The sequence below is a fragment of the Phascolarctos cinereus genome, unplaced genomic scaffold (genome assembly GCF_003287225.1).
Source record: "Phascolarctos cinereus isolate Bilbo 61053 unplaced genomic scaffold, phaCin_HiC Scaffold_4;HRSCAF=312, whole genome shotgun sequence".
NCBI classification, from domain to species: domain Eukaryota; kingdom Metazoa; phylum Chordata; class Mammalia; order Diprotodontia; family Phascolarctidae; genus Phascolarctos; species Phascolarctos cinereus.
In genome coordinates, this window is record NW_027555847.1 from 557,858,963 (window position 1) to 557,873,080 (window position 14,118).

Consider the following 14,118-nt stretch of genomic DNA (forward strand, 5'->3'; position numbering starts at 1 on the left):
AAGACAATTACCACCTCTCTTGTCAAAAGAGATCTTTCCACGTTTCAAGAGTACAGACTTGGATAATATAAAAACCCAACCTGCACTAGAGCAGAACACACACCAGTCTTTGTGTTGCCCCATAAAATAGCAACATAGCAGCATACAACATTTCTCCATGGCAAGGCCCTAGACTATGATAGAGAAGAAGTAGACCCCATAAAGTCATTTGGTCCATTCCTCTTCCCATAGACCTAAAATGTATTATAAAAAATAAAAATACTTAATGCAAACCAGGAGAATGATTTTATTACTTAAAAAAAAAAACTTCCAGAATAGGAAGCCTGATTTTTTTTAAATTAGCAGTTAAGACCCCTAGAACAATATTTTCTGCCTTCCCAGAAAACTCCCAAGACATTGGCTTTACAAAGGTATCTCTCTATGTAGTTCTGTAGATTTAGGGCTAGAGAAGCTGGAATGTGATTTTTAAAATGCATAACCTGATTAAGGATTAAGTGCTATATCCCACTGTCATTCTTGATAAGACTCTAAATGGTTCCCTTAGAAGAAAAAGCCAAAGTCAAAGAGACAGGATGGTTCAGGGAGTCATTGTGGAGCTGTAGAAAGAGTGCTGGGTTGGGATTTAGGAGACCTGAGTTCTCTTCTCTGCCATGTGCTAGCTATGTGCCTATTGGCAAGTCACCTATCTCTTAGAACTTTATTCATCTGTAAAAGGGAGAGGTAGAACACTTCAAGTTCTAAGATTCTGTAACTAGCTTCCAGAATACAATTTAGAATATGCCCAGTAGTCTAACGAATAACTTATATCATGCCCCTTTCAGTGAATTTGATGGGAGTCTGGAACTGGCCAAGAATAGCCCAATCATTACTAAGCATGAGCAGTGTGCTCTGCCTAATTCACTCTCCATGTGGACTTTGGTGTGTGCAGGTATTGTTTCTAGTCTGCTTACTATGTCAAAAAGAGAACATTTGGAATGGCCAATAAGCCAGAACTGAAAGGGCTTATAAAAGGCACTAGCTAGATGCTTCTGTCTGCCCCTGTGTGGAAGCAAAGAAAGTTGTAAGCTTTCAGATAGGGAGAAAGGCTTTAGGACTTTATTTCTCCACCCAGGCTGCCATCCTGTGGCCAGCGTGTACGCAGCCATGCTGTTGCTTGTGGCCCATGAGTGAATGCAAAGCCTTGCTGTTGCCTCTCTCTGCTGTCCATTCTTTCCTTCTCTTAGGTAATGGAGTATTGGAGACTGAACAGACTAGGCTACAACCTTTTGAGATTTGAAAGGTCAGAGAATCCAAGATCAGGTGAAAGCACTAAAGGTACCCTAAATTTGGTACTAACACAACAGCAAATAGGACCAGACGGCCAAGATACTGTTTTCTAGAAAGACTTCATCTATCAGTTATGCTATATTTGGAAATGAACTTGGTGAGGCTATTGTTTTTAGAAACCACTTTGAGTCGACAGGTCCTAGTCCTCAGGGTAGTATCAGGAAGAGTGTGCCCTCAGCTGTTGGGGGAAATAGTTTGCTGTCAGTTCTTGCTATGTATTTCAGTAAATATCCCTTTGTAAAAGCTAATTGATATTAATTAGATACATGAAACTGAGGCATTCCTTACTGGAAAGTATTGCTGATATAAGGGAAGGCTTAACTATAATTTGTGATTGATATGGGAGCAAATAATCCAGGAATAGAGAATTGAGTTGATGGCATTAGATTGACACCTGTTTCTTAGGGGTACCCCTAAAATCTGAGGTAAAGGGGACAGCTAGGTGGTACAGTGGATAGAGTACTGGCCCTGAAGTCAGGAGGACCTGAGTTCAAATGCAGCCTCAGACCAAACACTTGACACTTACTAGCTGTGTGACCCTGGGCAAGTCACTTAACCTCAATTGGCTAAAAAAAAAAACATGAGGGTAAGATGTAAGACAAGGTAAGCCTTGTTCTGGGGGAACCCAATAAATCCATGTGAGTGGGAGATGAAGTAAGTATCCCTGAGCTTATAAAAGCTACATGAGAAATGTGCATGGAAGCATTCTGCTGTTTCTGGTAAATGTCTAATAGCAAAATAAGCATTTCCCTGGTTGCCCCTGAAAAAGTAAATCCAAATCAGGCAAGGATAATATCCGTTTAAAATGTCCAGTACAGTGTCCAGAAGAGAACAGCGATCACACATACATTTAATGAATGTTTTTTGCTGACAATGATGATGATGATTCATATCTTTTTGAAGTTACAGGTGCTAGAATCCCAAGGAGGAGAATCTTTTAAGCTTTTTTTAACCATATGGCCATATACCTTTTTCCTTCTGTGAGTACAAGGTGTTCCCTGAAATTCTTCCCTAATATTTCTTCTTAATCAGTGTAGACTTTTATTTCATCCCCAGCTCACACAAGAACCAATTTGCAGAAAGCTAGGGAGCTTGCAGGATGAATCAATAGGCTGGTACATACCTGTGGAGAAAAGCAGCTCCCTTGAGACTCCCAGAGAAAGTAAAGAGAATTATTATAGCAAGCTTGCGGTGGTTGTTTTCAGGCTGAGGTCTGACCTCTAGTGGTTATACATACAATCAATTTGCCTCTTGGAAAGACATTGCTTGTTGTGACAAAAAGCTTCTCTGAGCTAAGGTTTCCTTTCTACAGTAACATCTAAGTACCCCAACACAAAAAGATCAGCTAATAAGAGGAAAACTGGAAAACAGCCCAAATAAGAGTCCTGGAAATTCAAGTAGAGAATTACGCTTAGATACATCCTAGTGAATGACTACACTCCAGATTCTTTCCTTTCTAGTTTCAGAGTATGATAGGTTTGCCAAGATTGATGAAGGGTCTCAAATCTATGATATATGAACATTGGTTAAAGGAACTGGGGATGTTTAACCTAGAGAAGTTTACTATTATAATTAATTGCATTCTCCTTATCTTATATTTGATGGAGTCCTAATAAAAACAATTCTGGGACAAGTTGTTAATCTGTTATTACCCTTCTTTATTTAATGTTCCGTAGACTATTGCATAAGTAGACAAAATATTTGCCTTTTGTGATTAAATAACAGTATTGGGATGCAAGTTCATCTTCGTTAGGCTCACTAAAAGAATCTTTGAAATAACTCAATTAGTATGTAGGATGACAGGGATCTTATATACCCCATCTTATCTCGGCATGGTTTTGATTTCCTCCTTTAGGTCCAGGGTTATGCTGAAGCTAATTCATATAGGCTCATAGGAGCTGATTGTTAAATTTTCAATGTGAGTTTTTACATCTTGGAGGTTGGCAAATGCTACAAACCATGGCTTGATTCATTGTTCTGTTGATTGTCTAGATTTTAAAAATGATAAGAGAGAATATTAATAATGCAGATTAAACCTAAACATATATCATGGGCACATTTTTTAAGGACAGCTGATTGTCAGACATTTATAAATGTATACAACTTAGCCACTTAACTCCATGATTCTTTGTCAACATATGGTTGGTCAGTTGAGTTCATGTGGATGTCACTTATTGAAGGCCTTTTGATTCTATTCTTAAATCTTAGCCATTTCATAAGCTCTGTCTGGAATTCACTCCCTTCTGTAACATTTGACAAATCCAGTGGAATGTTTCCATCATTAGCCTTTACTCATTTGTTCAGGTTACATCTGTGTGTTTCATGAGTAATTTTAGAAGCTTTTGACTTGCTAGTGCACTGGTCCTGAAATCAGGAAGACCTGAGTTCAAATCCAGCCTCAGGCACTAGCTGTGTGACCCTCTATTTCTATTTCCTCTAAAAGAAGGAGGAGGAAAAGGAGGAGGAGGAAAAGGAGGAGGAGGAGGTTTTGACCTGTTTATCCTGTGCTCTGCCAATGTCTAGCAATCCTCTTCCGTTTGGCAAAGGAAGGCACCCTTTACAGCTGCCTTAGAATGATGAACGCCGTGTTTTGTTAATACTGCCCAGATTTTTGTTAGGATATTTGCTAAATCTGTAATGTCTAGTTTCATTATTAGTCCAACCATTCTGAACAACAATTTGAATCTATACTAGAAAAGTCACTAAACTGTCCATACCTTTTGACTTTGTTACTATTGGGCACGGGAGGTAAAAGACAGAGGGATAAATTCCATGCATAAATGTGTGTGTGTGATTTCTTAATCACTATTGAGTCTGGTGCTTGTCTGAGAACTTTGCTGGAATAATTGTGGGAAATGGTATGTACTACTTCCTCCTCTGCCCCAAGATCTCAGACAAACACTAGACTGAGTAGTGATTGGGTAATCTAAGAAGATACTGCAGTGGATCATTTTTATAGCACAAGATCACAAATTCAAAGCTCAGGGAAGTGACCAGGACAGGGACTGTGGAACCGAGTGGGCTGGGATCACTGATTCAGTTTGCAAAGCTCCAAACAGGTAGTGGAGAAGAGTGAACCAGACAGAAGGCTCATCCCTGGATCAAAAAGAGAGCTAAATGCCAGTAGAAAGGGCCACTCAGCACAGTTATCCCAGAGAGAGCTGAGACAACCCAGAAAACAGAGCCAGAGGATCCCAGGCTCAGCCCTGCACTCATACTAGCAAGTAGAGAGGGACTAGATCTGGGACTCAACCCCAAGAGTTCCAAAAAGGTTTAGGCCAGCACTCCTAGAGTGGACTGAGGACTCAGCTCTCAGCCCAGAAAAGGGGAAGATCAGCAGTTTAGTTACTCTGGACTTGCTTAGTCTTTCGCTAAGTGACAGAAACTGGGGCCAGTTACTGGCTACTGGGGCACCACCCAGTGGACACCTTGAAAACAAAGATTTTTTTTTTAATTCTGTACACTATATTTCAAGAAACCATCCATGACCAGGAAGGTTTTATACCAGGAACAAAGGTTAAATATTAGAAAAATAAATATTAGGAAAACAAAAAAACATAATTGACTATACTAATTACAAGAACAACAAAAATCATATGATTATATCACTAGGTACAGAAAAAACTTTTGACAATGAACAACACCATTTCTGTTTAAAACACACACACATACAACAAAAACACACACACATATGAAAACAAACATAGTAATAAGTCATATATTTCTCAGGCAAAAGACAGAATTAGGTATTATAGGAATAAATGTCCTGTCCAATAAAATCAGGGATAAAGCAAGGATGCCCATTGTCACCAGTAATACTTAATATAGTGCTAGAAATGTTAGTTGTAGCAGTAAGACAAGAAAAATCAATTGAGAGAATAAGCATAGGCAAAGAAGAAACAAAATTGTTGGGTTTTGTAGATGATATGATAGTCTTACTTATACTTAGAGATACTTAGTGAATCTTAGAGAATAAACTAAAAATTAATTGAAACAATGAATACTGTTAGGAAATCTGCAAGGAATAAAATAAATCTACATAAACCTTCAGGATTTCTATATATTACCAACAATACTCAGCAGAAAGAAATAGGAAGAGAAATTCCATTTAAAATAAGTATAGAATGTATAAATCTACTCACTAATTTACAAATGGGAACTATAGAAATATGACTATGAAAAAATCATTATAGAAAAAAGGCAGATCTAAATAACTAGAAAAACATTAATTGCTCATGAGAACAAACCAATATAGTAAAATGGAAATACTGTCTATCTACATATATACATATATATGTATGTATTGCTTATTTAATGCCATATCGAACTACCAAAGGATAACTTCTTAGGACTAGAAAAAAGGATGAAAATCATCTGGAGGAACAAAAGGTCAAACATTTTAAGGGGAAATCATGAAAAAAAGGAAAAGAAGGAGACATAGCAGTACCAGATCTGAAACCACATAGTACAAATCATCAAAACAAATCAGTACTACTTAAGAAATAGACAAGTTGGCCAGTGGAAACACTTTGGGTACTTAATATGGAGAAGCAAATAAACTTAGTAGCCTAGAGTTTAATAGTGTATGACTAACCAAATTCCAGGCTTCTGGGATAAGAACTCCCCCTTCAACTAAAACTAGTGGGAAAATTTGAAAGTGGTCTGATAGAAACTAGGTATAGACCAACATTTCCCATGATATACCAAAATAAACTACATAGATAAATGTCTTAGACATTAGGAGAAACATCATAAACAAATTAGAAGAGCAAGGAAGAAATTATCTTTCAGGTGAATAGTGAATATTCAGAAGAATAGTTTATAAACAAACAACAGATAAAGGAAATCTGCCTTCTCTATTTAGAAGACCAGATCCTGGGATTCCCAAATTTGGGGCTGCTAGTGGGGCAATCCTCAGGAGCTCACAATTTGGTCATATAGTTCTTTTCTTTATAGTTATCATATGGTTGAGAGGTTATGATGCTGTTTCCCCAAAGCTTGGAGTCAAGAACTTGACTTTGCTCAGGAATTCTGTTCTGGGGCCATTAGGTGAAGCACCTGGAGCTCCTATGTACATCTACCTCAAGGCCCTAATTAACAGGGGAGTGATGTGATGGGGACACTCTGCTCTAAAACCTACTGTATCCTCAGAATCTCTCCAGGAGAAAAGTAAAATCTGTCAACTTCTTTTTGTAGGAAACTTCAAAGAGTTCTTTCCTCCCACTTTTCTTTTCCATAATAGTTGGTGCCAACAAATTAATGAGCTTATAGGATTGTAGGATGAGAGATCTAGAGCTGATTTTGGTGGCAGCCTCATAGTGAAATCTATCTGGGGCAGCTCCAAGCCAATGAATTCATCTTCACTGAGACTTAATGGAGAGATGAGATCTACATTGTCAACCATGGTCAATGTATTGGTTTGTTTTGCTTACTGATACTTCTTCGTTATGAGGGACAATTCTATCCAGAGAAGTAGGGATTGGGAAGTGACAGCATTGTAAAAAAAAAAAATTTTAAATCAAGGCTGGAGAAGAAATGTTTCACATTTCTTTGACTGAAGGACTAAAAAGGTCAGTTCTGATTGCTAGTGTTCAAGCATATAACCCTTTTTTAAAGACTGCTATTGTCAAAAGAATAAGCAATAAAGGGCCCAGCAGTACGATGCTAATATTTAAAGATCAACTACTGATTACATTTAGCACAGGATGCTGTAGGACATACACATTTATGAGAATCTAGCAGTGGTCTAACACAACAGTGAACATGAAGGTGGTCAATAATTTCTTGCTAATTGATTTATCAGTCAAGAAAAATCCTCTTAAGTATTTGACTTTATTGATTGTTTCTGATACTTTTTTTTACATTGTTATGAGCTTAAAGTCATTGATTTGTAACAAGAACTAGTTTTGGAAGCCTGAGCCCTTGCTTGCTACTTACATCATAAATTCGATAGGTAGGTAGGTAGATAGATAGATAGATAGATAGATAGATAGATAGATAGATATAGATAGATAGGGAGATAGATAGGTAGGTAGGTAGAGATAGAGATATATTTAGAAATAAGTGCTAATAACAGTAGTTGAATGCCCAAAGGGCTATAAAAATGTGCATACCCTTTGACCCAGCAATAGCACTTCGAGGGCTATATCCCAAAGAGATCATACAAATGGAAAAAGGACCCATATGTACAAAAATATTCATAGCAGCTCTTTTTGTGGTGGCAAAGAATTGGAAATTGAGAGGATGCCCATCAATTGGGGAATGGCTGAGCAAGTTGTGGAATATGAATGTAATGGAATACTATTGTGCTATAAGAAATGATGAACAGGCTGACTTCAGAAAAACCTGGAAAGATTTGTATGGTCTGATGCTGAGTGAAATGAACAGAACCAAGAGAACATTGTACACAATAACAGCCACATTGTGCGATGACTAATATTGATAAACTTAACCCTTCCCAGCAATACAAGGATCTAAGACATCTCCAGAGGCCTCGTGATGGAGAATGCTACCCACATCCAAAGAAAGAACTATGAAAGTTGAATTGCTATTTTTTTTCTCTTCTGTTGAGTTTTGCTTCCTCTTTCTGATGGTTCCTCGCATTGGTTTTAATTTTTACTTACAACACCACTAATGTGAAAATATGTTTAATAGTAATGTAAATGTATAGTCTATATCAGATTGTGCCCCGTCTTGGGGAAGGGAGTGGGGAGGAAGGGGGAGAAAAATTTTTAACTCAAAAGCATATGGAAGTGATTATTGATAAATCAAAATAAATTAATAGAAATTATTAGAAAAGAAAAGTAGTTGAATCCTCAGGTTCAATCCACTAACTAAATCAACTAAGTGCCATCAAAGTTTTCATAGTATTTACTAGAGTATCTGATTCTATTCTAACATGTCACTCAAGGGAAGAGGGATCAGGCATGTTGGCACATGCTTGTAATCCCTAATGTTAGAGTCTGAGGCTGGTAGATCACTTGAGCTCAGGAGTTCTGAAATGCACTAGAACTAAAGCTGATTGGGTGTCCTCACTAATTTTGGCATTAATGTGATGAATCTCTAATGGGGATAAGGATGGAGACAGGGAGGCACCACCACACTAGTTAAGGAAGAGTGAATCAGCCAGCCCAGGTCAAAAAAGGAGCAAGTCAAGTTTTAGTGCCAATCAGTAGTAAGACTGGGCCCATGAATAGCCACTGCCCTTGGATTTCCAGAGACAGAGACAGACAGAGAGACAGAGACAGAAACAGAGCCAAAGAGACAGAGAGATAGAGATAGAGAAGCACTGAACCAAAAATGTGGGTCAGTCTTACTACTGGCTGCTATAGGACAGTATTTCCCAAACTAATTTGACCAGGGAACATTTGGGGTCTTGAAATTTCTTGATAGAACCCACAAATTTTAATAAAGAGAGAATGGGAAGGAAGTATAATGCTCCCAAGAAAAAACAGAGCATTTGAAAATTTTAGAACAAAATAGAGGCAATTGAGCTTATTTTACTGATTAAAATTAGCTATATATAAAATACATGTTTCATAAGTTTACAATTTCATATGTAATATGGTAATAATATCACTAGCTTTGAAATTCTCTTACAAAATCCCTATTTTCAGGCAGAACCTCAGGGTTCCATGGAATAGTTTGGGAAATCTTGCTCTAGGACATAGTTCATCAGTGGGTTATAGTGTCTTGGAGAGAAGTTAAAAATTACCAGAAATTATTGTGTTGACAGCGGGAACTATGACAGTACACCAAATGGCCAACAGATGTGGAAGACACCAAGGTCATCCTTTGTATCCCAGGCCATCTCCAGTCATCTTGACTTTTATCTTGCCACTGGATTTTGATAACTCTGGAAGAGAGAAGGAGGCTGATGACTTAGTGTAACTCTGCCTCAAATCCAATTCATGAATGAATCAAGACATCACCCATGATGTTTTTGGTCCTCTTCAAAAATGAAGGACAAACAACAACAGTTGGCTAGATATCTTTTTCCCAGTTTATGAATACAAAGTTATCAGATAATATACATATTCATTCTTAGTATTATTTGCAAAGCAAATGCAAGAATCATTTGTATTACGGAAGTAAGTTGCCCCCCCCCATTACATTTTAAGTTGTTCCTCGGTGTTACCTGGGAGTTATGGAGTAGTCTTATATGAATTCCTAAATGCCATCCAATTTCTTCTCATCCAAAATCTTCCTCAGGCTGAGTGGCTGGCTCCTATTTGATACTAGATACAAAGGCCTTGACAACCTGACCCCTTCTGATCTTTCTAGTTTTCTTATACTTAACTACTCTGCATGTACTCTACAGTCTAGCCATACTGGCCACCTTGCAATTTCTCCAACATAATGTTCCATGTCTCATCTCTGTTGTTTTGCACTGTCCTATCACGCCTCGAATTCTCTGCCCCTTATTTTTATGTCTTAGTTTCTCTGGCTTCCTTCAAGACTCAGAAGTCTTACCTTCTGTAAGACAGCTTTCTTAGTCCCTTCCCCCACTACCAGATTATCTTCTATCTACTTGGTATATATGTACTAAGTTATTTACATGTTTTCTTTCCCTTTAAAATTTAAGTTCCTTGAGGGTAAGAACCATTTTTACCTTCCTTTGTTTCCTCAGAGCTTAGCATAGTGTCTGGAATATAGTAGACGTTTTAAAAATGCTTGTTGAGCAGCATGATTTCAGAAAAACCTGGAAAGACTTACATGAATTGATACATAGTGAAGTGAGGAGAACCAGGAGAACATTGTACACAGTAACAGCAATATTGTACGATGAAGAACTTGTGAATGACTTAGATACTCTCAGCAATATAATCATCCAAGACAATCCCAAAGGATTCATGATGAAAAATGCCATCCACCTCCAGAGAAAGGACTGATACTATCTGAATACATACTGAAGCACGCTATTTTTCACTTTCTTTCTTTCTTGGTTTGAGTCTTCTTGCACAAAATGACTACTATGGAAATGTTTTACATGATTGCACATGTATAACCTATATCAGATTGCTTACCATCTCAGGAAGGGAGGAGAGAAAAGAAGAAGAGATAGAATTTGGAACTCAAAACTTCAAAAGAAATGTTAAAAATTCTTTTCGTATGTAATTGGGGGGGGGATAAATACTATTTAAAAGTTTAAAAATAGGGGTAGCTAGGTGGTGAGTGGATAGAGCTCTGGCCTTGGAGGACCTGAGTTCAAACCCAGTCTCAGACACCTAGCATTTACCAGCTATGTGTCCCTGGACAAGTCACTTAACCCTGACTGCCACACCAAAAAGCAAAAAAAAAAATTAAAATTAAAATGCTTATTGACTAATTGACAGTAGGATATTTTGTATACATGAGACTCATCAAATAGAATAACAAACTTCAGGATATTCAGCAACATTCAAATAACTGAATTTTTTGCATATATTTGGACATTTTGTATAGTGAGAACATAGACACAGAAATGGAGTTCAGAGTAGCAACAATGAATTGCCACTCCGGAAATTTCTGCCTACTACACGGTTATAGGTGACTCTGGACAGATTAAAATACATCCAGGTATCTAGCTCTCTCTAGTTTTGGGTTCTATGGACCTCTTGATTACAGCATTATTAAATCAGATTAAGTTCATTCTTTTCAATAATGTTGGTCTAAATATATTTCACATGAAATTAAAATGTCTACATTCTTCAGAGAGCTAGCTATCCAGGAATGCATTAAGAATCCATATACTTGGTAGTCATCAGTTTCCTCACTTATAAAATTGAGAGGTTGAATTTAATGATCTCTAAAGCTTATTATAATTCTATAATTGGATCAAGAAGAGTTTTCTTTTTTCTCCTAGAGCAGGATAGGATGACTTGAGTAGCTATTTGCTAGTCCACAAAATAAAGAAATCTATGTGAGCTCTATATTGGAGCTATGTTCATTGCATCCCTTATCTTCTTGTCATCTTTGTTCTTTCTTTTAATTTGGCAATGATTTTGATCTGCACAAGCAACTGATTGAGAAATGACTCCCATACAGATAACTAGGCATTTCCTGTCAGTTAAAATGAAGTCAATTTCATTTTCTGAGATTGGCATTCTATCAAGGGAGAAAGCATGTACATATATAGGTATATGCAAACTAGATTTTTTAAAAAAATAAAATGATGGGAAGGAGGCTTTAGTAGCTAAAGGAAGATGAGAAAGTCCTTATGTAGAAGGTGACACCTGAGCTGAGTCTTAAAGTAACTAGGGATTTTAAGAGGCAGGGAGAGAAAAGGACGCATTCCAGCCTTAGGGGACAGTCAGGTCAAAGGAAGGTGGCCACGAAATAGAGTGCTAATTAAGAGGAATAGTCAACCTTAAGTATGACTTAACCATAAAATGTAGGAAGGGCAGTACAGTGGAATAAGGCAGTCAAGGTAGTTTAAGTACAGGTTGTTAAGGGCTTTAAATACTAAACAGAGTTTATTTCTGATCCTTGTTTGTTGTTGTTTGTCCTTCATTCTCCAAGAGGACCAATGACATCAGAAAGGTGATGTCATGACTTGCAAGTAAATTGGATTTAAGTGAGGCTGGGCTATACAGAGTCTACAGCCTCACTCTCTCCTCCAGGGACATCTGGATCCAGTGGCAAGATATAGATCAGGACTACTAGAGATGGTCCAGACCTTGGCCTTTTAAAGCTAAGGTCTTTCCCAGGTCTCACTTGAGGCAATGCCCATTCCGTGATTAAGGCTAGGTAAGAAATGAGGCAAAGTTTTTTACCTAGTTAAAAAAAAATCAATCTGGGAGGGGAAGACCCTCAGGGTTTCTGTCCAAAACAGAAACAATTGCTATTTACACTCACTCTGAACCATCGGAACCCAAATAGTGCTATATTTCCCAGTTTCACAATAATATGTTGCATATGGAGTGATTAATTTGTGAATGAGAACACAGGCCTTCTTCACTGAATCTGTAGGAGATGTGTTGGCAGGTCCATAAAACTAGCCTGTTCTGCAGGAGCAGAAAAGGCAGTAGTGTTAGAATTGTTTAAGGAAAATCCTTACAGTATTAGAAAACTATGTTTATCATTAAATAATAGCCTTGTAGAAAAAAATAGTTACATGCAAGATAATTTTTAAATACCTTTCTGCCTTTCTGGGATGATATTCTAGCCAAATGTACTTTATTATTTTGAATGTATTTTTTAAAAATGAAAAGGTCCTATATGTACAAAAATATTTATAACAGCTCTTTTTGTGGTGGCAAAGAATTGGATATTGAAGCGATGTCCATCAAATGGGAAATGGCTGAACAAGTAGTGGTATATGATTATGATAGAGTACTATTGTGTTATAAGAAATGATGAGCAAGATTGTTTCAGAAAAACATAGGAAGATTTATATGAACTGATGTAAAGTGAAGTGAGCAGAGCTAAGAGATCATTGTATACAATAACAGCAATATCGTACAATAATCAGCTTGAGTGATAGCTATTCTTAGCAATTCAATAATATAAGACAATTCCAAAGGACTTATGATGAAAAATGCTATCTACCTCATAGAAATGACTGATAGAGTCTGAATGCAGATTGAAGAATATTTTAACTTTATTTTTCCTGGTTTGTTATTTTTTCTTTTCCTTTCTTTCTTCCTTCCTTCCTTCCTTCCTTTCTTTCTTTCTTTGGTCTGTTCTCTCTTTCAACTAACATGAAAATGTTTTGCATGACTACACATGCATAACATACATCACAGTGTTTGCCTTCTGAAAGAGGAAAGAGAGGAGGAAAGAGAGGGAGGAAATTTGGAACTCAAAAATTATTAAAAATTAATGTCAAAAATTGATTTACATGTAACTGAGAAAAATAAAATAAAAACATTTCTAAAAAGAAAAAATGCACTTAACCTTAATAATATTAAGGCACTCATTCAGTAAATATTTATTGAGTGGTGTTTCTCATTTATGATGGAGCATAAAGATCACTAGATTTGCAGTCAGAAGAAATGGCCTACCTCTGCCTTTTTACTACCTGCATGATCATGGGCAATTCATTGCAGCTCACTTAGTTTTAGTTTGCCTACTTGTAAAATCAATCAATCAATATTTATTAAGTGCTTATTATATGCCAGGCACTGTGTTAACCTCTGGGGATACAAAAAGTGGCAAAAGATAGTACTCGCCCTCAAGGAGTTTACAATCTAATGATAAGGGGATTTTCCAAGAATCGTTCCAACTCTAAAGTCCTGATTCTAGTAAGGGGAAGGCATTATTAGAAACTAAGAGATATTTAACAACTCTATTCAAAATGCATTTATTAAATGTAAAGCATTGTGCTAACATGACAATATGACAAAAATATGATCTATTAGATAAAAGAAACAGCATCAATCAATGATGCATTTACTAGTATGGTATCAAAACATCACTACAAATGTCTCTCACTTTTCAGGATAACACAATATGAAGGATATTAACTACAACTTTATTTTTCTGAACCAAGATAATAACTGGTGTTGAGGAAGGCCACGTCTCAAAATTTCAGAAATCTAATGCTTTGCATTACTGATGATATTCTCAGAAGTGTTAAACACATGGCCTGAGGGCTATATGTAGTCTACAACACTTCCAGTGCTTCAGGAACCAGATTAAAATACAATTAAGAAATATTTAACGATAAGTAAAAATATAATAAAACATAGAAAATGTTAATATGTGGTTCTCTAAGTCAATATATGCCTGCAGGGATCCTTATGTATCTTTCAGTAGCCACTGTTTCTATTAGGGTGTAATACCACTATAGAGGATTCAGCCACAGATGGA

The 14,118-nt window shown here is 36.9% G+C and overlaps 1 long non-coding RNA gene across 1 annotated transcript in view; it reads right to left on the reverse strand.

Moving 5' to 3' along the window:
* Window positions 1–347: 347 nt before the first annotated feature.
* LOC110208690 (uncharacterized) overlaps window positions 348–14,118 on the reverse strand; it is a 47,071-nt gene continuing 33,300 nt past the window's right edge. The window contains exons 3-4 of the long non-coding RNA XR_002324598.2: window positions 9,041–9,181; window positions 348–2,449 (exon numbers count right to left, since the gene is read on the reverse strand). This is a non-coding gene — a long non-coding RNA (uncharacterized LOC110208690). The remainder of the gene's footprint in view (window positions 2,450–9,040; window positions 9,182–14,118) is intronic.